This window comes from Anabrus simplex, chromosome 10 (assembly GCF_040414725.1).
Source record: "Anabrus simplex isolate iqAnaSimp1 chromosome 10, ASM4041472v1, whole genome shotgun sequence".
In the NCBI taxonomy this organism is placed as follows: domain Eukaryota; kingdom Metazoa; phylum Arthropoda; class Insecta; order Orthoptera; family Tettigoniidae; genus Anabrus; species Anabrus simplex.
The window spans coordinates 91,729,815-91,755,853 of NC_090274.1; the positions used below are offsets into that span (position 1 = coordinate 91,729,815).

The following is a 26,039-nucleotide window of genomic DNA, read 5'->3' on the forward strand; positions in this document are numbered from 1 at the left end:
ATATCGACATATTCGTCGTTTGTGTACTCCATCAGTAAGTCGTCCCACATGCACTTGACAGACCAGTTTTGGTTGTGCACTGCGTGGTTAGTCGACTCATGCATTCATTTCAATGGATCACACTGTCATGTGTTCGATATTGTCATATGACAACAGGATGTCTGCTTACAAATGCAGTTACACGACGGGAACTAGGGACCTGACGTCACACACAAAAAAGAACCTGACGTAGATTCGAGCCGTAGCTCCATGGTGCATGTGGGTTTGATAACCCAGCAGACTACTCACTGAGCTGCGACGGCGGATACGGTAGAGCGGGATGATGCACGTTTCTCTATTACATTCCGATGTGCTGCAGGATGTGACAGTGTTGCCAGTTTCCCGTTTTCGTCTTGTTTTCCAACAGCACCAGATCCGATTTGGCTAGAGCAACTTTTGTATTGCAATGGGATGAGGAATCGCATGCCGACCTCAAAGTGCGCCATTTTTGTTCACCCTGTGTATAAAAATCTGGTCATGTTCTTTGACTCATTAGTGCCCCTGTAGATTTCCTGGGTTTCCCCAATGTGGTAAGCTTGAGAGACACCAACTTGAAAGAAAAATATGTTTAAAATGGCCCCATTCCCTATTGCTTATTGAAGAAAGAAAAAGAATAAAACAATATCCAAGCAAAGAGAAGGACGTAGTAAGTCCTCGAACTTTTTGAAATTGCAGTCAAATGTACACTGACTGACAGAGCAAATGCAACACCAAGAAGGAGTGGTCAGAACTTTATGCCAATTGCAGGGTAGACTGACGTCACTGAGGTATGCTCATGATGTGAAATGCGCCGCTATGCTGCGCACGTAGCGAATGATAAATGGGACACGGCGTTGGCGAATGGCCCACTTCGTACCGTGATTTCTCAGCCGACAGTCATTGTAGAACTTGTTGTCGTGTGCCACAGGACACGTGTATAGCTAAGAATGCCAGGCAGCCGTCAACGGAGGCATTTCCAGCAGACAGACGACTTTACGAGGGGTATGGTGATCGGGCTGAGAAGGGCAGGTTGGTCGCTTCGTCAAATCGCAGCCGATACCCATAGGGATGTGTCCACGGTGCAGCGCTTGTGGCGAAGATGGTTGGCGCAGGGACATGTGGCACATGCGAGGGGTCCAGGCGCAGCCCGAGTGACGTCAGCACGCGAGGATCGGCGCATCCGCCGCCAAGCGGTGGCAGCCCCGCACGCCACGTCAACCGCCATTCTTCAGCATGTGCAAGACACCCTGGCTGTTCCAGTATCGACCAGAACAATTTCCCGTCGATTGGTTGAAGGAGGCCTGCACTCCCGGCGTCCGCTCAGAAGACTACCATTGACTCCACAGCATAGACGTGCACGCCTGGCATGGTGCCGGGCTAGAGCGACTTGGATGAGGGAATGGCGGAACGTCGTGTTCTCCGATGAGTCACGCTTCTGTTCTGTCAGTGATAGTCACCGCAGACGAGTGTGGCGTCGGCGTGGAGAAAGGTCAAATCCGGCAGTAACTGTGGAATTCCCTACCGCTAGACAACGCGGCATCATGGTTTGGGGCGCTATTGCGTATGATTCCACATCACCTCTAGTGCGTATTCAAGGCACGTTAAATGCCCACCGCTACGTGCAGCATGTGCTGCGGCCGGTGGCACTCCCGTACCTTCAGGGGCTGCCCAATGCTCTGTTTCAGCAGGATAATGCCCGCCCACACACTGCTCGCATCTCCCAACAGGCTCCACGAGGTGTACAGATGCTTCCGTGGCCAGCGTACTCTCCGGATCTCTCACCAATCGAACACGTGTGGGATCTCATTGGACGCCGTTTGCAAACTCTGCCCCAGCCTCGTACGGACGACCAACTGTGGCAAATGGTTGACAGAGAATGGAGAACCATCCCTCAGGACACCATCCGCACTCTTATTGACTCTGTACCTCGACGTGTTTCTGCGTGCATCGCCGCTCGCGGTGGTCCTACATCCTACTGAGTCGATGCCGTGCGCATTGTGTAACCTGCATATCGGTTTGAAATAAATATAAATTATTCATCCGTGCCGTCTCTGTTTTTTCCCTAACTTTCATCCCTTTTGAACCACTCCTCCATGGTGTTGCATTGTCACTGTCAGTCAGTGTACAATCTAGATCCCTCTCTTTCTCTCTCCCTTCCTCCTCCCTTTAGGGACACGGTTATAGTAATGCGTACATCAAAATAAAGGCAAGAAATATTTAAATTTAATTTAATTTAAGCTGGTGAAGGAGAGAATGTATAACATGCTCAGGTTTGTGGGCTCGAATCCGGCGGTATTTGAAGGTACTCAAATACGCCAGTCTCATGTCTCTGGACCTACCGCTACGTAAAAGGACTCCTGCTGGACGAAATTCTGGCATCTCAGCGTTTGCGGATACCATAGATGTAGTTAGTAGAACTAATAACATTATTAATCTGAATTCAGTAGTGAGCTTGAAAGCCGACCTAATTTCCGTTCACATAACATAGCACATTAGTTCTCCTATATGTTTCCTGGATAAGCTTCAAGGTATAACCAGCCGGCAAACTGAAAACATGCCCAAAATCTCTTTTACTGGTTATTGAAGATAGAAAGAAAAAGAGAAAAGTAGAAGGAGAAGCAGCTTGATTTGTTCTGGGTGATATCCGACAAAAGAATAGCGTTACAAAAATGTTGCAAAGTTTGGGCTGGGAACACTCGAGAGAAAGGAGACGAGCTGCTCGACTAAGTGGTATGTTAGGAGTTGTCAGTGGAGGGATGGAGTGGAATGATATCAGTAGACGAATAAGTTCCAGTGGTGTCTTTAAAAGTAGGAAAGGTCACATTTCGAAGATAAAGTTGGAATTCAAGAGGACAAATTTGGGCAAATTTTCGTTTATAGTATGGCCAGTTAGGGATTAGAATAAATTACCAAGGGAGATGTTCAATATATTTCCAATTTCTTTGCAATCATTTTAAAAAAGCTAGCAAAACAACAGATAGGGAATTTGCCACCTGGGCGACTGCCCGAAATGCAGATCAGCAGTGATTGATTGATTGGTTGATTGATTGATTGATTGATTGATTGACGTTCGCACAAAAGAAAGGAAAGGCACTACGTAATTTCCGGAACTTTCGTAAATCACACTTCAAAGATTTATTACATAAATTGCATCGTTAATAAGGGCAGAAATATGTAACATTAATTTGAGTGAGAGTGAGAAAGTCTGTTTATTTCCTTACTTCCTCATTGAGCGTGGGAACCGGATTAATTATGAATATCTTGATTTATTTTATCCTAACTTTTATCTTACACTGCGGTAATAGAACGTTCATTATCGATGCTTACATTCAGGTTAGTTTGTTGTGATTATGTGTGGTAGAAGAATCAAAATATCTGACTGCCTTCGCTACCGACTGGAATCTGTATGAATACAACCCACTGGCGGTTCTTACTACGCTGCTAGATAGGGTTTCCTGCGATATTAAATTCACCAGCGTGAAGATCCGGCGTTGGTTCCTATTATGGAAACCCTTTCTTCTGGGGAACATGTTGTCCCTTATGTTGTACCATTATTTAGATGATATAGTTGTTTTCTCTGAGATCTTTGAAGAACACTTAGCTCATCCAGAGGATGCTCAAAATGCCTTCGTAAAACTGGATTGACAGCCAAGTTGTAAAAGGTATCTTTTGTAAACCATCTATGTCCTGCTTTGTGCATATTGTGCCACCTGATGGAGTTTCGGTCGATCATTACGGGACGCATGCAATCACTAAATTCAGGCCTTCTAAGGATGTTAAAGGGGTTGCTAGATTTCTTTAGGAAATTCTTCTCAAACTTCGCGAATAGGGTGGCACCCCAAACCCTTCTCCGCAGGAAAGCTGTGAAGTTTGGATGGGGGCCGTCGCAGCGAGCAGCATTAGAGGATTTGAAATTGGTTCTGTGTAACGCCCCGGTCTCGGCTACGCCATATTTATCTAAGATATTAATTGTACACACAGACGCCTCTTCATCCGCGGTCGCTGCGGTTCTTCTTCAGGAATCTGAACTAGGAAGGCGGCCAATCGCCTAAGCTTCTAGAACCTTGTCACCTCAAGAGGCCAAGTACTCTACATACGAGTTGGAAGGACTGGCCGTTTATTCCACTTAGAAACATTCCATCTTTACCTTGAGCGTGTTAAATTTCAATCAGAGACCGACAATCATGATATGAGCTGGGTTTTGGCTAGTCCCCGTCGTATCGGGCGAATCGCCCGTCGGGCGATTCGGATTTGAGCGTTTCAGTTTTACGCGTGCAATCCGGTGATCTGAAAATGTGGTCGCAGATGGATTAAGCCGAATGTTTTCCGGTGATTCGGCCCTTTGCCGTCTTTTTCCACACCTCCTACTATAAGAGCTATTCTAACGGAAGCCCCTTAGTTATTTCATGACATAGCGAAATATCAGCGTGAAGATCCGGCGTTGGTTCCTATTATGGAAACCCTTTCTTCTGGGGAACATGTTGTACCTTATGTTTTGATGAATGGGGTTCTGTGTTGCCCTTCGGGCCACGATCAGAAGATGGAAATTGTGGTTCCAGATGTTCTAGTGCCTATGATTTTCAAGTGTTACCATGAGACCCTATTAGGGGGACATCCAAGCATCTTCAAAACTGGAGAGAAGACACGGGAAATGCTTATCTGGAAGGGTAAGGACAGTGATATTAAGGAACTTGTTAAAGCATGTAAGTCTTGTTTGATTAGCCCTTGTGCATCGATTACGTGGGACCCTTCTCTCAATCTAAACGGAATGGAAATACATTTATTGTTGTGTGTGTGAATGGTTTTACACGGTTCCCTGGCTGTATCCGACTAGGATTGCCACTGCTCAGTCGACAATTTATTGTGTTAACACTATTACTTCACCTCTTGGACCCCGCCAATATATTGTGTCTATTAACGCTAAAGCGTTTCCCTATAATTTATTTCGTAAGTTCTGTTTTGATCTCTCTGTCTCACATGTCACGACGTCTGCGTACCACCCACAACCATCTCTAGCTGAGCGGGTTAATCATAATTCTCGAACTGCCCTTATTGATATCCCCCAAGGAGATCATTCTCGTTGGGACACTTCCTTACCTTTAACTCGGCCGTTCATGAGTCCCAAAAGTTTTCACCAATTTCTCTTATTTTAAGTTTGTCCCAAATAAGCTTTTGTCAAATTTTCAGTCGATCAATGAGCTTTTGCGAGAGACAATAGATCAGAGAATATCCGGTATTTGTGGAAAAAGCTAGAAATAACCTTAAGGCCTCTCATCAGAGAGTAAAAATGGGGCATAACATTGGACAAAGACCCACCAATTTAAAGAAATTGGAGAACAGGTTATGGTAAAATATTTTGTTCCCGCGGGCAATCTTGCCCAAGATTTCATGGACCTTGTATTATACTTGATTTCGTTACTCTTGTCACCCTTTTATTGAGTAACCCGAGAAAAGAAAGGATTTTAGGTGTCCACCTGTGTCAAGCAAAACTTGTGTGAAGGCTTTTGCTCTTCCATTATAAGCCACCAAGTGATGGTGTATCTGACTTAATTAAATTTCTTTCCTTAGTATCTTACTAGATACACTTTTGTATAAGCAAGTTTGAATAAAGAGGCATTCTGCCACTGTGGGTTGTATTTAGGTTACATCAATCGTGAGTGAGTGCTGACATGGGGATTTCAATAGAATTGAACCGGCCGACGATAGGTCGTTGGCACGGTAGAGGCAGAGTCAGACAGCAGGTCAGTCTGATTTCAATTATGATGGCTGCATTAGTAATGACAAAGTTGTTGGTCATTGGAGGGGTCGAGATGAACGGACTACCATTCAAATCGGTATAGGGTGACTATAGTTTCTTATCCGCCGAAATTACTAACAGGTTTTGGTATTTAATGTTACTAATTTAGCCGCCCTGGAGCAGATTAGCCTTAGCCTATGTATCTTGGGGCTATGAGCCTACTTAAGGTTTTTACGAGTTTTCTAGAAGGAATGCAGGTTTTTCGCCTCCCTGTATTTTGTTATTGGCCGATCGTTTCAACCTTTCCCTTCTTGTATTATGACCATTTAGTATGGGCACTCATTGCCCCTCTTTATGTTTCCGGAAAAGAATATGAAAATAATTGAGCAGAAGTGACTGTAAATACCTCATTCGAAGATTGCCATTGTATAACCTTGTGCGCTATAAGTAATGTATGCCTCTGAGAAACTGGACTGTATTAGAGTTTGGAGCTCATACACTTAGGCTATTGAAGTTAATGGAGCAAACTTGCTCTTATAATTTGTGTACCTGTTTCAGAGCTGAAAATTCTTATCCCTCGTATAATATCATTCTGATAATTCTCTCTACAATTGTCCCTAATTTTGGATGTTATGTCGTTGTTGTTGGAGCTAACGTGTTCATTATTATATTATTACTTATTGAGATATTCAGTTTACCAAATTATAAAGAAGAGAAACAAGAATGAAGGAAACTATTTAAAAATATTATGCATTAAATTATCCTCTTGTCAAATCCTTGTCCATCCATTCAGCCCAGCACCTTCTTACACCTCTGTGATCCACGATATTTCCGGAATAATAATAATAATAATAATAATAATAATAATAATAATAATAATAATAATAATAATAATAATAATAATAATAATAATAATAATAATAATTGATGGTTCATGGTGTGAGTTACTCTAGTCACGTTCTAGTTCGTGAACCATGGGCAACGGCTCAGTGGCCTAGTAAGTAGTCCTGATGTTCGGGATACCAGTTGCTATGGAACGGGAATGGGTTTTCGGACATATTCTGTTTAATGGCCCTTCTTGTGCTCAGACGGCTAGGACTACAAAATCTACCGTTGGTCCCTCACACGTTAGAGGAGAGATCCTCACTTGGAATATGTGTAAGTAGGGCAGCATCCTGCTTCATGAATTTACCGAGTTCAGAACGTTTTAAGCAAACCTCGGACCTATGGGAATAATGGAGTCCCACTCTCATTTGACAGGTCAGGGACTCCTGGAAACAACTTGCGAAAAAAATGGAATTCGATGGGGAGCTATCAATATTAATAGGGCCTTTGGAAGAAAGAAAGTAGAAGTGGATGATTCAGCAAAGAGGGTACTTGACGGGTGTTAAAAAGCGAAGGGCAGAGTATGAGGTAAGACTGTCAATCAGGAATATTATTGTACACAGCATAGTTTCCGTTAGGAACGTAAGTGAGCGAACGATGTGGGTATATTTGGCTGTTGAAGGATTTAGGACCAGAATTGTCTCAGTGTATTTACCATGTGAGGGTGCAGATGAGGATGCAGTTGACAAATTTTATGAAACATTGAGTGATATCGTAGTGAGGGTCAACAGCAAGGATAGGACAGTGCTAATGAGCGACATCAATACGAGAGTTGCAAATAGAACTGAAGTATTCGATAGGGTGATTGTTAATGAGGGGATGACATGGAAGCTAAAGGGAATGGGAAGCGTTTGCTGCACTTCTGTGCTAGTTTGTGTTTAGCAGTTACGAATACATTCTTCAATCATAAGGCTATTAACATTTGGGGCTAGGGGTATCAGATCCATAAAGTAGGTTGGATCTTAACAGGAAGTCTAGAAGTCAGGAAGTCTGAGGAATGTATGAGTTTTTCAGGGACTTTTCGGTGATACACACCTCTATCTGATGTGCAGTGAACTAAGTATCTCTAGGACTAGGCTAGAGAAACTGAAATCTTTCTGCAGACGAATAAGAATAGAAAATCTCCAGGAAGAGGAAATTAGACAGAAGTACATGGATATGATTAGTGAGAAGTTTCGAACAGTAGACAGTAAGCAGGTTCAGGATACAGAAAGAGAATAGGTGGCCTACAGGGGTGCTTTAATAGAAATAGTAAAGGAATGCCTAGGAACGACTGTGTCTGAAGGTGAGGAAAAGCGAATATCATGGTGGAATGATGAAGTGACAGCAGCTTGTAAACGTAAAAAGAAGGCTTGTCAGAAATGGCTCCAAACAAGGGCTGATGCAGACAGGGAATTGTACGTAAATGAATGAAACAGAGCGAAACAAATAGTTGTTGAATCCAAAAAGAAGTCGTGGGAAGATTTTGGTAATAACCTGGAAAGGCTAGGTCAAGCAGCAGCGAAACCTTTCTGGCAGTAACAGAGAACCTTAGGAAGTAAAGAAAATGGAAGTGAACAGTTTTTTGTGTAATTGAGGCGAACTCATAATAGATCCCAGAGTATCACTGGGCAGGTGAAGGGAATATTTTGAAAATATTCTCAATGTAAAGGAAATCTCCCTGGTGGTGTCGCGAACATCAAGCTCATGGGCAGGAAGAAAGTGATTTTGGTGAAATAACGCTCCAGGAAGTGGAAAGGACGGTAAATAAACTTCTTTGTCATAAGGCAGCAAGAACAGATGAAATTAGACCTGAAACGGTGAAATATAGTGGGAAGGTAGGGATGAAATGGCTTCATAGAGTAATAAGATTAGAATGGGGTGTTCGTAAGGTACCTCCAGATCGGAGAAAATCAATAATCGCACCTATAAGCAAGGGAACCGGAAGGATTGCAACAACTATCGAGGTATATCATTGATTAGTATACCACGCAAAGTATTCACTGGCATCTTGGAAGGGAGGGTGCGTTGAGAGGACGTTGGATGAAAACCAGTGTTGTTACACACCACAGAGGGGCTGTCAGGATCCGATTTTCAGTATGCACTAGTAAATGAAAAATGTTACGAGATGAAGACAGTTGTTTTCATGATTCGTCGATCTAGAGAAAGCATATGACAGGGTACCCAGGCAAAAGATGTTCGCCATACTGGGAAACTACGGTATTAAGGGTAGATTATAAAAATCAATGAAAGGCATTTATGTTGACAATTGTGCTGCGGTGAGAATTGATGGTCGAATGAGTTCTTGGTTCGGGGTACTTACAGCGGTTAGATAAGGCTGTAATCTTTCACCTTTGCTGTGCGTAGTTTACATGGATCATGTGCTGAATGGTATAAAGTGGCAGGGAGGGATTCAGTTAGGTTGAAATGTACTACGCAGTCCGGCCCACGCTGACGACTTTGTCTTAATGGCGGATTGTGCCGAAAACCTGCAGTCTACTGTAATATCTTGGAACTTGAAAATAGTGCAATGTGTATGGTATGAAAATTTAGCCTCTCGAAGAGTAAATTGATGTCAGGAGGTAAGAAATTAAACAGAATTGAATGTCGGATTGGTTATACAAAGATGGATCAGGTAGATAATTTTAAGTATTTAGGTTGTGTGTTCTCCCAGGATGGTAATATAGTAAGTGTGATCGAATCAAGGTGTCATAAAGCTAATGCAGTGAGTTCGCAGTTGCAATCAACAGCGTTCTGTAAGAAGGAAGTCAGCTCCGAGACGAAACCATCTTTACATAAGTCTGTTTTCAGACCAACTTTGTTTTAGGTACCGGAGCGAAAGCTGCGTGCACTCAGGATACCTTATTCATAAGTTAGAAGTGACAGGCATGAAAGTAGAGAGAATGATTGCTGGTACAAACATGTGGGAACAATGGCAGGACGGTACTCGGAATGAGGAAATAAAGGCTAAATTACTAAGGAATTAACTCATTGGATGAAGCTGTACGTATAAACCTGCTTCGGTGGTGGGGTCATATGAGACGAATAGAGGAGAAGAGGTTACCTAAGAGAATAATGGCCTCAGTTATGGAGGATAAGAGAAGTAGACGATGATGGTTAGAACGATTTAAGGATAAGAGGTAGAGAACTAAATGAGGCCACAGCACTAGTTGCAAATAGAGGGGATCGTGGCCACGTGCCGGTAGAGAGGCTTGTAGACTGAACGCTGCAAGGAATGATAATGCATGTACCGTAGCCTATATATGTATTAAAAAACCGTAACTTACCTACGAACAGGGTCATAGGAAGGAGAAAAGGGAGGAGGAAGTAGCTTCTGCAGCTATCAGGAAAGACAGGGCTGACCAGGAGGGGAGGGGATCAAATGAGGTGGGTAGGGTTGAGGCTCTGGTCATGGGGGATTCCATCGTTAGACACGTGGGGAAAGTGTGTGGAGGAAAGGGAACCAGGGTAGAATGTTATCCAGGAATTAGGTTGAGGCAGATATTGAGGAAGGTAGAAGAGAGGGAGGAGGAGAAGGAAAAGGTGGTAGTGTTTCATGTTGGTACCAACAACGTAGGGCAAACTGATATATGTACCAACATAGTTGGAGATGTGTGGGATCTGTTAAATGCAGCACGGGTGATGTTTAAGAAAGAGGAGATTGTTATCAGTGGAATACTGTGTAATAGGGATACTGACTGGAGGGTGATTGGGGATTTAAATGTGACTATGGAAACTATGTAGGAAACTGGGAGTGAAATTTCTAGATCCTAATGGGTGGGTAGGAGATAGGGATCTGCGCTCAAATGGCCTTCACTTAACTCGCAGTGGTACGTGTAAGTTAGGAAATTTGTTTGGAAGGGTAATAGGGAGGTACATTCAGGGAAACGGGGTGGCCTAGTGAGCCGTGATAAGGGAACAGGGAACTGGAAATCAAGTAGGGATGACATAAAATTGTTAGTGTTGAACTGTAGAAGTATCGTAAAGGAAGGAATAGAATTGAGTAATTTAATAGATATATATTTACCAGATATTGTAATAGGAGTTGAATCATGGCTGAGAAATGATATAATGGACGCAGAAATTTTCTCAAGGAACTGGAGTGTGTATCGTAGAGATAGGATAGGAATGGTGGGAGGGGGAGTATTCATTCTGGTGAAAGAAGAATTTGTAAGCTACGAAAAAGTGAAACATGAAATTCTAGGTGTAAGGCTCATTTCTAAAGATAATAGGCAACTTGATATATTTGGAGTGTACAGACCGGGAAAGGGTAGCACTGACACGGATTCAGAATTATTTGATAAGATAATCAGCTATGTAGGAAACGACACGGAAAGACATTTAATGTGATTGTAGCGGGAGATCTGAATTTACCAGATGCCAATTGGGAAGGAAATGCGAACGACAGGAAGCATGACCAACAAATGGCAAATAAGTTCATATGGGAAGGACAGCTGATTCAGAAAGTGATGGAACCAACCAGAGAGAAAAAATATCTTGGATGTGGTGCTGATAAAACCAGATGAGCTCTATAGAGAAACTGAAGTAATAGATGGTATTAGTGATCATGAAGCTGTTTTGCCGTCGTTAAAAATAAATGTGATAGAAAGGAAGGTCTCGAAAGTAGGACTATTAGGCAGTACCATATAGCTGATAAAGCAGACATGAGGCAGTTTCTAAAAAGTAACTATGACCGGTGAAAGACGGTAAATACAAATGTAAACAGACTCTGGGATGGGTTTAGCGAAATTTTTGAGGAATGCGAAAACAGGTTTTTACTTTTAAGGGAGGTAAGAATGGTAAAGACCCACCTTAATATAATAGAGAAATAAAGAGACTAAAAAGGAGGTGCAGACTGGAAAGAAATAGAATTAGAAATGGTTGTGGAAGTAAGGAGAAATTGAAGGAAATTTCTAGAAAATTGAATCTTACAAAGAAGGCAGCTAAGGATAACATGATGGCAAGCATAATTGGCAGTCATACAAATTTTAGTGAAAAGTGGAAGGGTATGTCTAGGTATTTTAAGGCAGAAACAGGTTCCAAGAAGGATATTCCAGGAATAATGAATGAATAAGGGGAGAGGGTATGTGAGGATTTTCAAAAGGCAGAAGTATTCAGTCAGCAGTATGTAAAGATTGTTGGTTACAAGGATAATGTCCAGATAGAGGAGAAGACTAAGGCTAAGAAGTATTCAAATTTACATATGATAACAATAAAATTTAGAATAAGATACAAAAGTTGAAAACTAGAAAAGTAGCTGGAATTGATTTCTGGGGATATACTAAAGACAATGGGTTGCGATATAGTACCATATCTGAGGAGCTATACCAGATGAATGGAGAGTTGCTATAGTAGCCCCTGTGTATAAAGGAAAGGGTGATAGGCATAAGGCTGAAAATTACAGGCCAGTAAGTTTGACATGCATTGTATGTAAGCTTTGGGAAGGCATTCTTTCTGATTATATTAGACATGTTTTTGAAATTAATAACTCGTTCGATAGAAAGGCAGTTCGGTTTTAGGAAAGGTTATTCCACTGAAGCTCAACTTGTAGGATTCCAGCAAGATATAGCAGATACCTTGGATTCAGGAGGTCAAATGGACTGTATGGCGATTGACCTGTCTGAAGCATTTGATAGGGTGGATCATGGGAGACTACTGTCAAAAATGAGTGTTATTGGACTAGACAAAAGAGTGACTGAATGGGTTGCTATATTTCTAGAAAACAGGTCTCAGAGAATTAGAGTAGGTGAAGCTTTATCTCACCCTGTAATAATTAAGAGGGGAATTCCTCAAGGCAGTATTATCGGACCTTTATGTTTTCTTATATATATAAATGATACGGGTAAAGGAGTGGAATCAGAGGTAAGGCATTTTGCGGATAATGTTATTCTCTATAGAGTAATAAATAAGTTACAAGATTGTGAGCAACCGCAACGTGACCTCGAAAATGTGTCGAGATGGACAGCAGGCAGTGGTATGTTGATAAACGGGATTAACAGTCACGTTGTGAGTTTCACAAATAGGAAAAGTCCTCTCAGTTTTAATTACAGAGTTGATGGGGTGAAAGTTCCTTTTGGGGATCATTGTAAGTATCTAGGTGTTAATATAAGGAATGATCTTCATCGGGGTAATCATATAAATGGGATTGTAAATAATGAGTACAAATCTCTGCACATGGTTATGAGGGGGTTTAGGGGTTTTAGCAAGGATGTAAAGGAGAGGGCATATAAGTCTCTGGTAAGACCCCAACTAGAGTATGGTTCCTGTGTATGGGACCCTTACCAGGATTACCTGATTCAAGAACTGGATGAAATCCAAAGAAAAGCAGCTCGATTTGTTCTGCGTGATTTCCGACAAAAGAGTAGTGTTACAAAAATGTTGCAAAGTTTGGGCTGGGAAGAATTGAGAGAAAGAAGAAGAGCTGCTTGACTAAGTGGTATGACCGAGCTCGATAGCTGCAGTCGCTTAAGTGCGGCTAGTATCCAATTTTCGGGAGATAGTAGGTTCGAATCCCACTGTCGGCAGCCTTGGAGATGGTTTTCCGTGGTTTCCCGTTTGCACACCAGGCAAATGCTGGGGCTGTACCTTAATTAAGGCCACGGCCGCTTCCCACTCCTAGCCCTTCCCTGTCCCTTCGTCGCCATAAGACCTATCTGTGTCGGTGCGACGTAAAGCAAATAGCAAAAAATAAAAAATAAAAAATAAGTGGTATGTTCCGAGCTGTCAGTGGAGAGTTGTCGTGGAATGACATTAGCAGACGAATACGTTTGAGTGGCGTTTATAAATGTAGGAATGATCACAATATGAAGATAAAGTTGGAATTCAAGAGAACAAACTGGGGCAAATATTCATTTATAGGAAGGAGAGTTAGGGATTGGAATAACTTAGGCCTACCTACAGTGGCGGCTCGTGGATATGAGCAGTGGGGGACGCGCCTTAGTTTCATAATTCCATAATATATCTCAAGTTCTTCAAACCATGTCATCAAGATACACACTTCGAACACTATACGGTGCAATGCATATGCAATTATTATTATTATTATTATGCGTGAATGGTCCCTTTTGGAACACACGAAGCTTTATTTATGATATGCTTTCATCTGTTGACTAAAGATGCTCTTCCTTTCTTACGTCCACTTGGTACCTGCTCTTTTTGGTACTTCATTCTCTGGAGTAACTTCCCACGTGTCAATTTTCTTTCTATATATGTTTCGATTCAAAATGTCTTCGGGTTGAATTTGTGCGTTCTTCATGTCCGCTTTTGTTTGTATTATTATTGTTATTATTATTATTAACATTTGCCGGTTCTTGCCCACGATCGAATTATGTTTACGAATAGTTTCGCTGCAGTGATCACTCAAACAAGACACGACATTGACTTTACCAAGCATTTCAAAGTCCATGGTACTATTGATATCATCCCTGTGGTGATCCATTTATCTCCTTTCCTAGAACGGGAGAATATCAGGCAAGGAATGCAGTAAAAGGTTTCTGAGATATCACTTCCACATATCCGCGCGTTCTTGTTATATACGTCAGGAGAATTACTTTGTCTTTGGAAAGCTCTATTTTCATTTTCCTTGGTCTCCGGTCTTTTCAACGAGAAGTCTGTTGTCGGCCTACCACACTCCTTCAGTTCGACTTTCTTCTCGATAGAAAGAGAGGAAAACGTTAGTTCTTTAATATGTTCGATGGTAATCATACTGTACGAAATGCAAACATAACACTACGCCTACATATAAATCACAACCTTTCTCCTAATTTCACCTTGTCACAGTCACCTCACGAGATCACACAGCTAAACATCGCGCTCTCCAGTGAGTATGGCCACCATGAGTCAAGTGCGAGGAGACAGTAGTTACAGTCGTTACTCGTTTCGTTAGTTAATAATCCTAAAAACTACAAGACTATTTTAAATATATACCGGCACATTTAACTCAGGTAAGTGCCTCAGTAAAATAGTTCCTAGTTTTAGGAGAGAAATGGCACAAACTGAACCCTGTTAAATAGAAATCAAATCAGCAATGTTTCGGGTAGGTTGGCTGCAACCATGGGCCGCGGCAGAAATGCGCCTGAATCTCCGTTAGAACAGCACATATCTACTGTGCCTCTGATTGCCTCCCTCAAGGCCAGTCGAGCGAGACTCGGAGTATTTGGTCCGCTCTGAGAGAGCGCCCTCCTGCGCCGGGCCAGCAGCGCATCGGGCCGCAGTACAGTACAACTCGCGCCCTTGATAATAATAGTAAAATATATCCCTTGTTAACATTTCAGATTAAAATTCCCTAATTTAATGGAACCCATTGGGGGGGCGCGCGCCTTAGCGCCTCCCAAACGAGCCGCCCCTGCCTACCTACCAAGGGAGATGTTCAATAAATTTCCAATTTCTTTGCAATCATTTAGGAAAAGGCTAGGAAAACAACAGATTGATTGATTGATTGATTGATTTTATCTCCGTTAGTATGCGAAGAATTGGATCGTGAAGTTCAGTGAGTTGATCCCTCCTTCCATGGCTGCCACATACGTTAAGACTTATGGACCTGCTTTCGTATCCTTTTTTTTTCCTCGCCCGGAGATGATCCTTCTCTCTTATAGACCTCGTGCGCATGGATGTTGCTGCGCTCTGGCGGCAAGTTGCTCGAATAGTTCATGTGACTAGCTCTCGTCAGGGAAGTGAAACAGGCTGGGTTTGTTGAGATACGAAATCAAGTTCGAGATGGAAGAAAGTTCTACAAAGAGTAGAACAAATTGTTCTGTGGTTGGATGTAGCCATTCCTATAGACTAGAAAGTTCTTCGTATTCCCAAAGAATAAGCAACACATTTGGTAACTCGTTTAGACAAAATTGTTCATCTCATAGGTGTCTTAGTGAACTTCTGTCCTCCGATCATTAAAGCAGATGACTAGTATCTTTTAGGTATGGCCTAAACTTAAACATACCGAGCTCGATAGCTGCAGTCGCTTAATTGCGGCCAGTATACAATAATCGGGAGATCGTGGGTTCGAGCCCCACTGTCGGCAGCCCTGAAGATGGTTTCCCGTGGTTTCCCATTTTCACACCAGGCAAATGCCGGGGCTGCACCTTAATTAAGGCCACGGTCGCTTCCTTCCACTTCCTAGGCCTTTCCTATCCCATCGTCGCCGTAAGACATATCTGTGTCGGTGCGACGTAAAGCAAATAGCAAAAAACAACTTTAACATGATTATATAATTACTAAATTGTACATGATTAGGCTACATCAATTTAGTTCACAGTTTTTAATTCTTTTCTAACTCGAGTAGAAATTATATCATGTTTGATATATCTGAATGGTGGTAAATTCTATGTATGAGTATGGTAACAATGTAACATTTTGTATACCGGTAACGCTTGAAAATTAGTGGAAGGTAATGTTTGAAATAAAACCTCCCTGCCGTGAGAATAATATTTGAAAGGAATTCTTCATTTCTGGAGACACCCATTTTCACACTTTTCTTTGGAGAATATACAAAAAAAGTCACAGGAGTTGTGGTTCAAAATATATAATGGTACTTGTACCTGGGTGTAATATACGTGAGTTTCCTTTAACTTGATATCAGCATCAATGTCAATACACAAATATGGAACATTACACATGTTCTCATCAATCACGGGCTTTACCCAGCACTATCCCATCCGGGCTACTAGGGTTGCTCTTCTTTTATTAACAAACCCAGCTGTGACACGCAACATTGAGACGATAAACAGAACCCCTGAAGTGCCCTCTGCTCATTATCTCTACCATATTGCACTGCAAGACTGTTTATGTCCTTAGAAATAAGGACCTGAGTTGCCAGTTTTTTAAACCTCCACTCTGCAGAGTCATGATCTTGTGTACACTCTGGCTGGCAGATATGTGTAATTTTCTTTGATCGAACCACGCAGGATTTTTAGACTGAGCCCTAGTCTCAATCGCAATAGCATACGTCTACGATTTTGTGACTTTTACGTTGTCATAATAAAAATTCAGGACGTCACTTGGCAACGTGCACTCATAATAATTGTTTGGCACTATTGATATCTTGCCACTTGGCAAGTAACTTATTATTTTTTTTTGCTAGGGGCTTTACGACGCACCGACACAGATAGGTCTTATAGCGACGATGGGATAGGAAAGGCTTAGGAGTTGGAAGGAAGCGGCTGTGGCCTTAATTAAGGTACAGCCCCAGCATTTGCCTGGTGTGAAAATGGGAAACCACGGAAAACCATTTTCAGAGCTGCCGATAGTGGGATTCGAACCTACTATCTCCCGGATGCAAACTCACAGCCGCGCGCCTCTACGCGCACGGCCAACTCGCCCGGTAAAGTAATTTATTCCATAGCATCTAAAGAGGTTATTGACGTTTTGAAGGTCTAATTCCTGAAGACACTGAAGTAAAAGTCTTGTTTCGCTCTGTTCTACAGCATCATCAACAATGAAATTGGAGATAATTAAGGATTCACGTTCACACGCGGCCTTCAAAATTCTTGTAAAAGCACAGTCTATAATTTTAATTTTCTCATATAGTTCAGTTTCGCTGAATGTTTCAAATCCCTCCCTTTCCAATACGCTACAAACTGGCCGCTTACTTAATCTGTCCTGGAACATTTCTCCTAATTGTTCACCTTTAGAATATTCCACGGCAACATTCTTAGGTTTTTCCCATTATTGCAGAAAGAAAATCTTCGAAGAATCTCTTTCTGTATTGATATAAATCCAAAGCGCAGCAATGTGCTTACAGAATTTGGAAAGGCCTGCTTTTTATTCACACTCGGCTGTTCCTGTTCAGTCCTGTTGCAGTCGATCTGTTAAATATTAAAACAAGACTAACATTAATTAATGAAAAAATAATTTATAACGGCGATGGACACGGAAAATATGTACTGTATCATAAAGTTATGTTTGAAATTAATAGTCTATTTATACATGTGATTTATGCTGCAAAAATAATAAGGCGGTTATTAATGCTTGTTTCTCTCAAACAGAAGCTGGATATATCTTCTCCCAATTTTTCTTTCACCTGGAATATGTGATTACTGAAATATGACTTATCCCAATGAATATTCTGAAAGCCCACACAAATCTCAGCTTTAAATAGCTTCCTTCACTGTCACACTTGATTCTCCCGCACAAGCCACTACACATACTCGTCACATGAATGCTCTGTGCGAGTTGCCGCTAGGAGCGCCAGCAGGTAAAATATCGCCATGCGTACGATGTCTATACATCCTTTGAGCCAGACATAGCGGGACATTGCACCCAGTGCCGCCAGTGCTCTTTTCAGCAAGTGTTGTATGCTCTGTAGTTGTCGCTAGTAATACACCCTTTCCTAAATTCAGCCTGTTCTACTGACTGTTACAAATCAAATTTGTTCTTCAAGTGTTCGTTGAAGTGTTTAAACAACTTTCAAACAATACGGTTTTGTGTCGAAGTGGCTGTATGTCGTTATACAAGTAGCGTGTTAGCCAGTTCTACAGCTTATTCCGTTGAGTGAGTTACGGATTTTCTTCTATGAGGAATTGTTATTTCTATCATTTTACAATGTGTCCACAATCTGTACCATATTGCCGGTAATTTTCCAGTTCAATTAACTACTTTTGCGAAATTTATAGATCTCACTTGAGAACGGTAAGAAATTAACACTAATCGTTCTCAGTTTCAGGCTTCTACAGATTGTTAATATTTAATGTTTTTAATTTTCTTAAATTTTATTTTTTAATGAAGCATAAAAAATATATACGCATATAACTAGCTTGCTTTTTGAAAACTCCCAACCTTTGCGTTGCAAGTGCCGGCAAGTCGTGTGTATATAATAACAATATATCGTATACCAGTACCGTTTCTAAATTTAGTGGAATGAGGATTTTTTTCGGAAGAGCTACGCAGATGAAAAAATGCGGATGATAATTTCAGAAAGAAATTACAATATGTAGCATACAATTTTAATTATTGTTTTGCTGTGTTATTTGCCTCAGTGTGCAATTGATAGTGACGCTGTGAATGTTGAGTTGTTCTTTACACTGTATGCTGCAAAAATTAAGAGGGGAATTCCTCAAGGCAGTATTATTGGACCTTTATGTTTTCTTATATATATCAATGATATGCGTAAAGAAGTGGAATCAGAGATAAGGCTTTTCGCAGATGATGTTATTCTGTACAGAGTAATAAATAAGTTACAAGATAGTGAGCAATTGCAAAATGACCTCTATAATGCTGTGAGATGGACAGTAGGCAATGGTATGATGATAAACGGGGATAAAAGTCGGGTTGTGAGTTTCACAGATAGGAAAAGTCCTCTCAGTTTTAATTACTGCGTTGATGGGGTGAAAGTTTCCTTTCGGGATCATTGTAAATACGTAGGTATTAATATAAGGAAAGATCTTCATTGGGGTAATCACATAAATGGGATTGTAAATAAAGGGTACAGATCTCTGCACATGGTTATTAGAGTATTTACGGGTTGCAGTAAGGATGTAAAGGAGAGAGCATATTTGTCTCTGGTGAGACCCCAACTAGAGTATGGTTCCAATGTATGGGACCCTTACCAGGATTACTTGCTTCAGGAACTGGAAAAAATCCAAAGGAAAGCAGCTCGACTTGTTCTGGGTGATTTCCGACAACAGAGTAGCGTTACAAAAATGTTGCAAAGTTTGGGCTGGGAAGAATTGGGAGAAAGGAGATGAGCTGCTCGACTAAGTGGTATGTTCCGAGCTGTCAGTGGAGATATGGCGTGGGAGGACATCAGTAGACGAATAAGTTTGGATGGTGTCTTTAAATGTAGGAAAGATCTCAATAAATATGAAGATTAAGTTGGAGTTCAAGAGGACAAATAGGGAAAATATTTGTTTATAAGAAGGGGAGTTAGGGATTGGAATATCTTACCAAGGGAGATGTCCAACAAATTTCCAATTTCTTTGTAATCATTTAAGAAAACGCTAGGAAAACAACGGATAGGGAATCTGCCACCTGGGCGACTGCCCTAAATGCAGATCAGCAGTGATTGATTGATTGACATATGATAGTAGGTTTTGAAGTCTTGAGAGTTTTCCATTTGGGATATCTGTATCTTGTTATATCAGTGTTGTTGTGGAGATTCTTCTGTATCACATCATTACCCCACAGCAGCTATATCCGGTATTTATTCTTGATGATTTAGGTAACTCTCTGATTTATTAGTGTGTAAAAGATCTTCAGGGGCGAGTGGCGGTGAGTTATCATGGTGTCGAATCCCAGGATCGGCAGCCCTGAAAAACATTTCCGTGGTTTCCGTATTTTATGATTAATTAACCTTAATTAATGCCGCTGCACACCTAATCTTCCATTTCCCTTGTACTTGTTAGGCCTAGTGCAAAATTAAACTGTTAGCAGGAATGGAAGAACAATCTTCAGGAATAAATTCTGGCTGTGGAAACTGTAAAAGGTAGTTACTTGAAAGTAAAACCAATAATATATTAATAGAATAACCTGTGATGGCCGGAACAAGTAAACACGGCACACTTAAGTATTGTCCCCTACGTTGAAATATACAGATTATAATTGAGCATAGTTTCCTGAATAGATATGTGTTTATATAGAAATCTGTTCCCTGGCAATGCATAAGAGTCGACTCAATTAGCCACAGGAACGAAGCTTGTATTACCTGTAGGAGAAATTGTAGTATTCATTGTTAGTGCACTAAGTTTACTTTTACAGTAAAGTATCACAAGGTGACTAACGAACACTGCTATTGGCTGAAATGAATTCACTGAGACAATACTCGAGGTATTCAATATAGACAATATTCTTACCACCTGGGGAACAATAAAAACTGCTAAACATTTAAACCAATTGTTTGACACAGAACTCCCTTCAAGGGGCGCTCTGTTGAACACCACTCGGTTGTGTCATTAGACATGACATGCACAGAAAAATAAAGAAAAGGCACTGAAGTAAAGGTTGGCGGCATTGTTCGATGAAATAAGCTGATAGCAGTATTGTGTAAATTTTTGTCTTCAGTTCAACAGATTCTTCTTCGTTTTCCATTTCCAGTCTTCTGGGTTGAAAAGTGAATCAAGAACCCCCTCCATACCTGCCATGTATTCCGGTTTTTTCGTCAAATGTACAGATTTTGAGTGAGTATTACGGTTTTACGGATGAACAACGTTATTGTACGGATTTTGAATATCCGCGCTTGGTTTCGTTTTCTGCGGTCAAATCGGATTTGTTTGATTTTTGACAGTAGCTGGTAATACAAGATGCAGTGTTTGAAATGCGAGCGGTATATGTATCGAAAATCACATTATCGATTATCACCGTGCTTTTTTCAAACACAGCAGAGACAATACGCGACACTCCGCGAGATATCGAGGGACAGCCATTAAGGCTCTATCTAGCGGAGTGACCTGAGGTTTACTGATTCTGTCATAAGAGCACGTGTATTTGTTTGTGAAGTTTTTGACGTTATTTATGCGTTTGCATTAAGTTGGCATAAGTAAATTATAGCGTGTGTCATACCTTTATTTCTCCTCTCAATATGAGTGGGAAGATACATGCTGTGTTTGGCTGCAATAACTATGTAGTGCAGAATGATTCGCGGTCTTTCTTCCGTTTCCCTCATGACAAGAAAATGTAAGTAAAAAATGTGATTGTATGAATATATATTCTTCCAGTTACAAATATATTTTTATAGTACTTCCTAAACTTCTGACCTGCGCGACCCACATTTTAACTGGCTTATAATATAATAAGCATATTTTTTTGTATAATTGGCAGTTAACCTTCAATACCGATGTGTTGTTGTAAGTGTGATCTGTGGGTTTGATTTGATTCAAGAAAATACATACGCATATGTGTGTGGCTGGTTGTATTCCAAGTTACACCATTTGGAATACAGTAATGCGTTGTCAAGCACTGAAGAAAATATGGGTGATTTAAGAAATGTACATATTTTGTTCACACAAGATGATGATGCAAATGTGCCTTACCCTAATGTAATGGCATTATGGCAAGTATTGCTTATAGGGAAAGTTTGAATGTTTTTGAAGCTAAATTTATAGAGTTTCTTTCTGTTAATACGCTTCAGGTTAAAAGGAAAATTGTGCAGCTCTTAAATGTAAATTCATTGAATCATGTCTGTAAGGAATGTACCGATATTTTTCTTGATAAGTGTTTTAATGTGATGATACAATGCTTTTAAATGGGAAAAAAGACATATCTAGCTGTAAACGTTCAGGTAGGAATGCTAAAGCTAAAAAAAGTAATGCATAAGTGAAGGATCAAGCCCTTTTGACAGCAGTCCATTTCACATCTTGATTATATGTCTAATTTCAGTTTTTAAATAATAGCCTGTTAAATAATTCTTCATTCATTTATCCAGAATTGCTTTAGCAACTTTGAAATTAGTATCTTAGTAACACTTTCTTTCTAGACGTAATTTATTTGTCCATTTCTGTATATACATTTCAATTGATATTTGAATTTAGCGCGAAATTTCGGGTCGCGCCACTTGCAACTTGTCTCCCATTTTAATAAGGCTAAATCCGGAAGTGTCGCGTATTGTCTACTGTATTTGCTTTTGTCACCTGTTCGACCTCAACTGTTGCATCGTTCAATGAGATGTTCTCAAACAAGTAGCAGGCTACTATTTTGGAGAAAAGAAATCCGTGAAAAGTAGCAGGCTGTGAATTTATAAAAAACAACTTTAGTAACTGCGTCGTGCTTCGTAGCAGCTGAAGGGCTTTGTTTGTGTGCGTGTGTGACATCGACAATAGTTCTGAAACTCGTGGAATTGTGTGACGAATTTGTAAGCGAGATATTAATGTTCGAAATGAGTTCAACTAAGAAACGATATTAATACACTTTTCAGGAGGCATATTCTGCTTAATTTCCTTCTTTTATACGATCAAGGAAATTGTTCCCAGTGTAAAGAGATAAGCACTCACCAAGATGTAATTATGTGCAAGTATTTAATTTCAGGGGTGATTATAACATACAATAAAAACTCGATGCATCTTTTTTCAGGGTGCAGGGGGAAAATGACGACGGATGCGGGAAAACTATAAATACGGACAACTTAAAAATAGGGGGAAAGCAAAATAATAAAATATGGGTACTGTATTGGGATATTTTTCGTTATGTAAATATATTATTATTATTATTATTATTATTATTAAAACAACAACAATAAAGGCGCGTGGCCTCCGGAGCCGGGTACAGGTCTTTCGAGTTGTCGCGCGATGGGCGATCTACGCGCATATGAAAATGTGGCCCTACCTAAGATGAATTCTAATGTTTCATTCGGCAAAGAGACAACCCCCGAACCGTTGGAATTAACCGAGGAAAATTAAAATCCTCGAACCAATCCAGACCCCTTCAACCAAAGACCAACACGTGCTAACCATTTAGCTCATACCGGTATGAAAATATTGCAGCCATGATATAAGCCTACGAGATGAAAATAAAAAGGGTGACTTTTGCGCCGTTTCGTTTCCCATTTCCTTAAACATTTCGTAATAATGGAAAACCTTTAAGTTCAGTTCTCTTATTGCAAATTAAAGATACGCGTGGATAACCTACATTTAGGAAAAGATTCCGTAGACCCTTTCCGAACCATAGGTTGGATACCCAACACGGCGCGGCTCCCGCAGCTCAGCTCAGACGATTGCACAGATGTTAGAAATTCAACGCGACTCATCACGAATGATGTCAGAGCGGCTTGTGCGAAGCTGCCTACTTAGGAACTACTTACAAGATAAAAGATTATTGGTTTGGCTTGGTTAGGTCGGGTTTTCAAAACTGTTGGGCAGAGGGCAACAAAGCGCTCATCAGGCCTCTAGAATTCCACATACTCCACAAGATACGATGCGATTAATCACCCTGTGACTAATTAAAACGTATCTGGCGCACTGCGCGGTTTTCTCTTTTTTTAGACGACGTTTGCAGCCCTAGCCAGCCTATACCAACAGAGAAAATCGTGACATATTTGAGTTTTACGTTGTCTACGTTTTAATTCTTGTAAACAAGAATACTTCTAGGGGGCGATTAGTGGGCAGAGGAGAAGCGTTGGTACCAGGAGTCTCGTAGTGAGGTTGCTCGTGAATGACCTGCGCACCGCACTCCGGCCTACAATACCCTTGTTCAAGACTACCAATTCCGAATCGCACGTACATTATCGCGTAACAGGTTACTGCTACTATATGCTAAGAGTGTTGAACTGTCTGTCTGTCAGGTCATCAGCCCAGAGGCTGCTTGGATACTCAAATAGCACCACCAAATGTTATGCAGTTATAAGGAAACCGCAAAAACCAATGGCAGCACCAAAATGAGGCGTACTAGGCAAGGTGAGGAGTGGAGTAGTTTGCCATTGCTTTCCTCGCTGGGTCAGAAAGTGCTATTACAGAACGACTGACCCTATGAGCAGCACCTTTCATAACACTCAGATGCACTAGTCGTGCTCTGAATATCATTTCTCGACAGCACCCATACCCCAGCAGCTTCCATATTGTCACAGCCATGGATGCGACTGGGACATCGGTGAAAGCTACAATTTACTCTGGCCTGTGCCAATAGATGGCAGTCCCCCTAAATTCAAAAAAGCGTTTGCGTATATTTTTCTTACGTACGATCGATCAATGCAGGAAAATTTTGACCGAGGACAAATATTTTTTTTCGACGATCAATGAGATAAAACGATAGTTCGAGAAACGATAGATGCGGGGAAATTTAACATTGGTTTATATGGAACATTTTTGGGACCGAATAAATTCAACGATGAATACGGAAAAACGAGAGTTCCGAGAACGATGAATCGAGGTTCGATTGTGTTGTGTATTGTTTATAATCTCTCCCCCTCCTTGCCGTCCTTTTTCAATATGTCACAGCATTGTTACGCATGCGCGTGTTAAAGAATTGCCGCTCAAGTATTTTCCGGATATCTCTTTTTGAAAGTTGGCAAGTATGCTGTGCCCGTTTACATCTCGTAGACAGCTTTCAAAATGGCGCCGAAGGAAGGTATGTCCCATCCGATCTATGAGATACAAGGAATACATATGTAGTGCGATATTATAGAAGGCCTTGCATGTCTGGAACGGACAAATATTGAAGGCACTACGGGACAGTAGAGAGTCAAGTGAATTGTTTTACAAAAAAATAGAAGCGAAGGGATTGTTAAAAAAAACTTCATTTAAAAATCTGCATCGCAAGAGTGAGGACGTAACCGGTAAACGAGCTATATACTGAAAGAAGATAGAAGAATTTAGAAGAGATTCTTGAAGAAAAGGGATCGTAGTTGTAAAACAAATAGTATAATTCACCGGCCGACGAACCAGAGTTAATTGAAATATAAATAAAAAATAACCAAGATACGGTGATATACGCCTAGAAGGATCCCAAGAGCAATCGCGTCGCATTCTGTAAGGTGCGACCAATTGAAACCCAAGAGAAATACTTTCACACGGCAAGAAGACCACCTTGGTCTAATTCAAGAAAGATGAAGAATAAATTTTAGAGATTTCCCCAGAAAGAGCCGATATAGATATATATGTATATACGGAGAACTTAATCCCGACGAGATCAAAGTTATATCTCAGAGAGCAAGAAAAAGGAATAACAACTGGGGAATTATTATTGTCAGATGGATTATATTATGACAATTTTCTGCTCCGAAATGTATATTTTTGTTGCCAGCAGAAGTAATACGATGTGTGCCTGCTAAACATGCATGATGGCCCAAACCGGGGAGCGGTACATCCCAACCAGATGACCAACCCATAATGCTGAAGGCAACGGCCAACCAGATGACAACCCATGATGAGGAAGGCAACGGCTAACCAGATGACCAACCCAAGATGAGGAAGGCAACGGCTAACCAGATGACCAGCCCATGATGAGGAAGGCGACGGCCAACCAGATGACCAACCCATGATGAGGAAGGCAACGGCCAACCAGATGACCAACCCATGATGAGGAAGGCAACGGCCAACCAGATGACCAACCCACATCCTGACCGCAGAGCTAACGACATCCGAGTGGAGGAGGAACAACTGGACCAGATGTAACGACTAGCGAGCTAAGTCTTTACATTTTTAATTACGTAGTTTTTGATTCGCGTATACATTTACTTGTGGTATGTGCTGATAAGTTGGTGATAAAAACCATTTAATTAAGAGTGCAAGTGAATAATGGAAGTGAAGTGTGAGATATTTAAGTCTATAGTAATACGACCAAGCAGTGTAGAATAAGATTCTAGTACATTACATATATGCCACCGTATTTTTGGTCAGAATAACTAGTGAGTTACGAGAATTTGAAGGAAGTGTCTTTTACAACAGCTGATAGCAATGATTTAACACATTGTGGAATTTCGATAAATCTCGTATTGGTTATACTAAATGTTTACGTCATGTTTGGTCCGCGCGTCTGAGATGAATGTGTAGAATTACGTACT

General features: G+C 41.0%; 1 protein-coding gene across 1 annotated transcript in view; it reads left to right on the plus strand.

The window, feature by feature from the left end:
• Positions 1-18,106: 18,106 nt before the first annotated feature.
• Positions 18,107-26,039, plus strand: part of LOC137502380 (uncharacterized) — a 66,055-nt gene continuing 58,122 nt past the window's right edge. The window contains exon 1 of the mRNA XM_068229431.1: positions 18,107-18,244. The gene's annotated coding sequence lies outside the window, so the exon portion shown is untranslated. The remainder of the gene's footprint in view (positions 18,245-26,039) is intronic.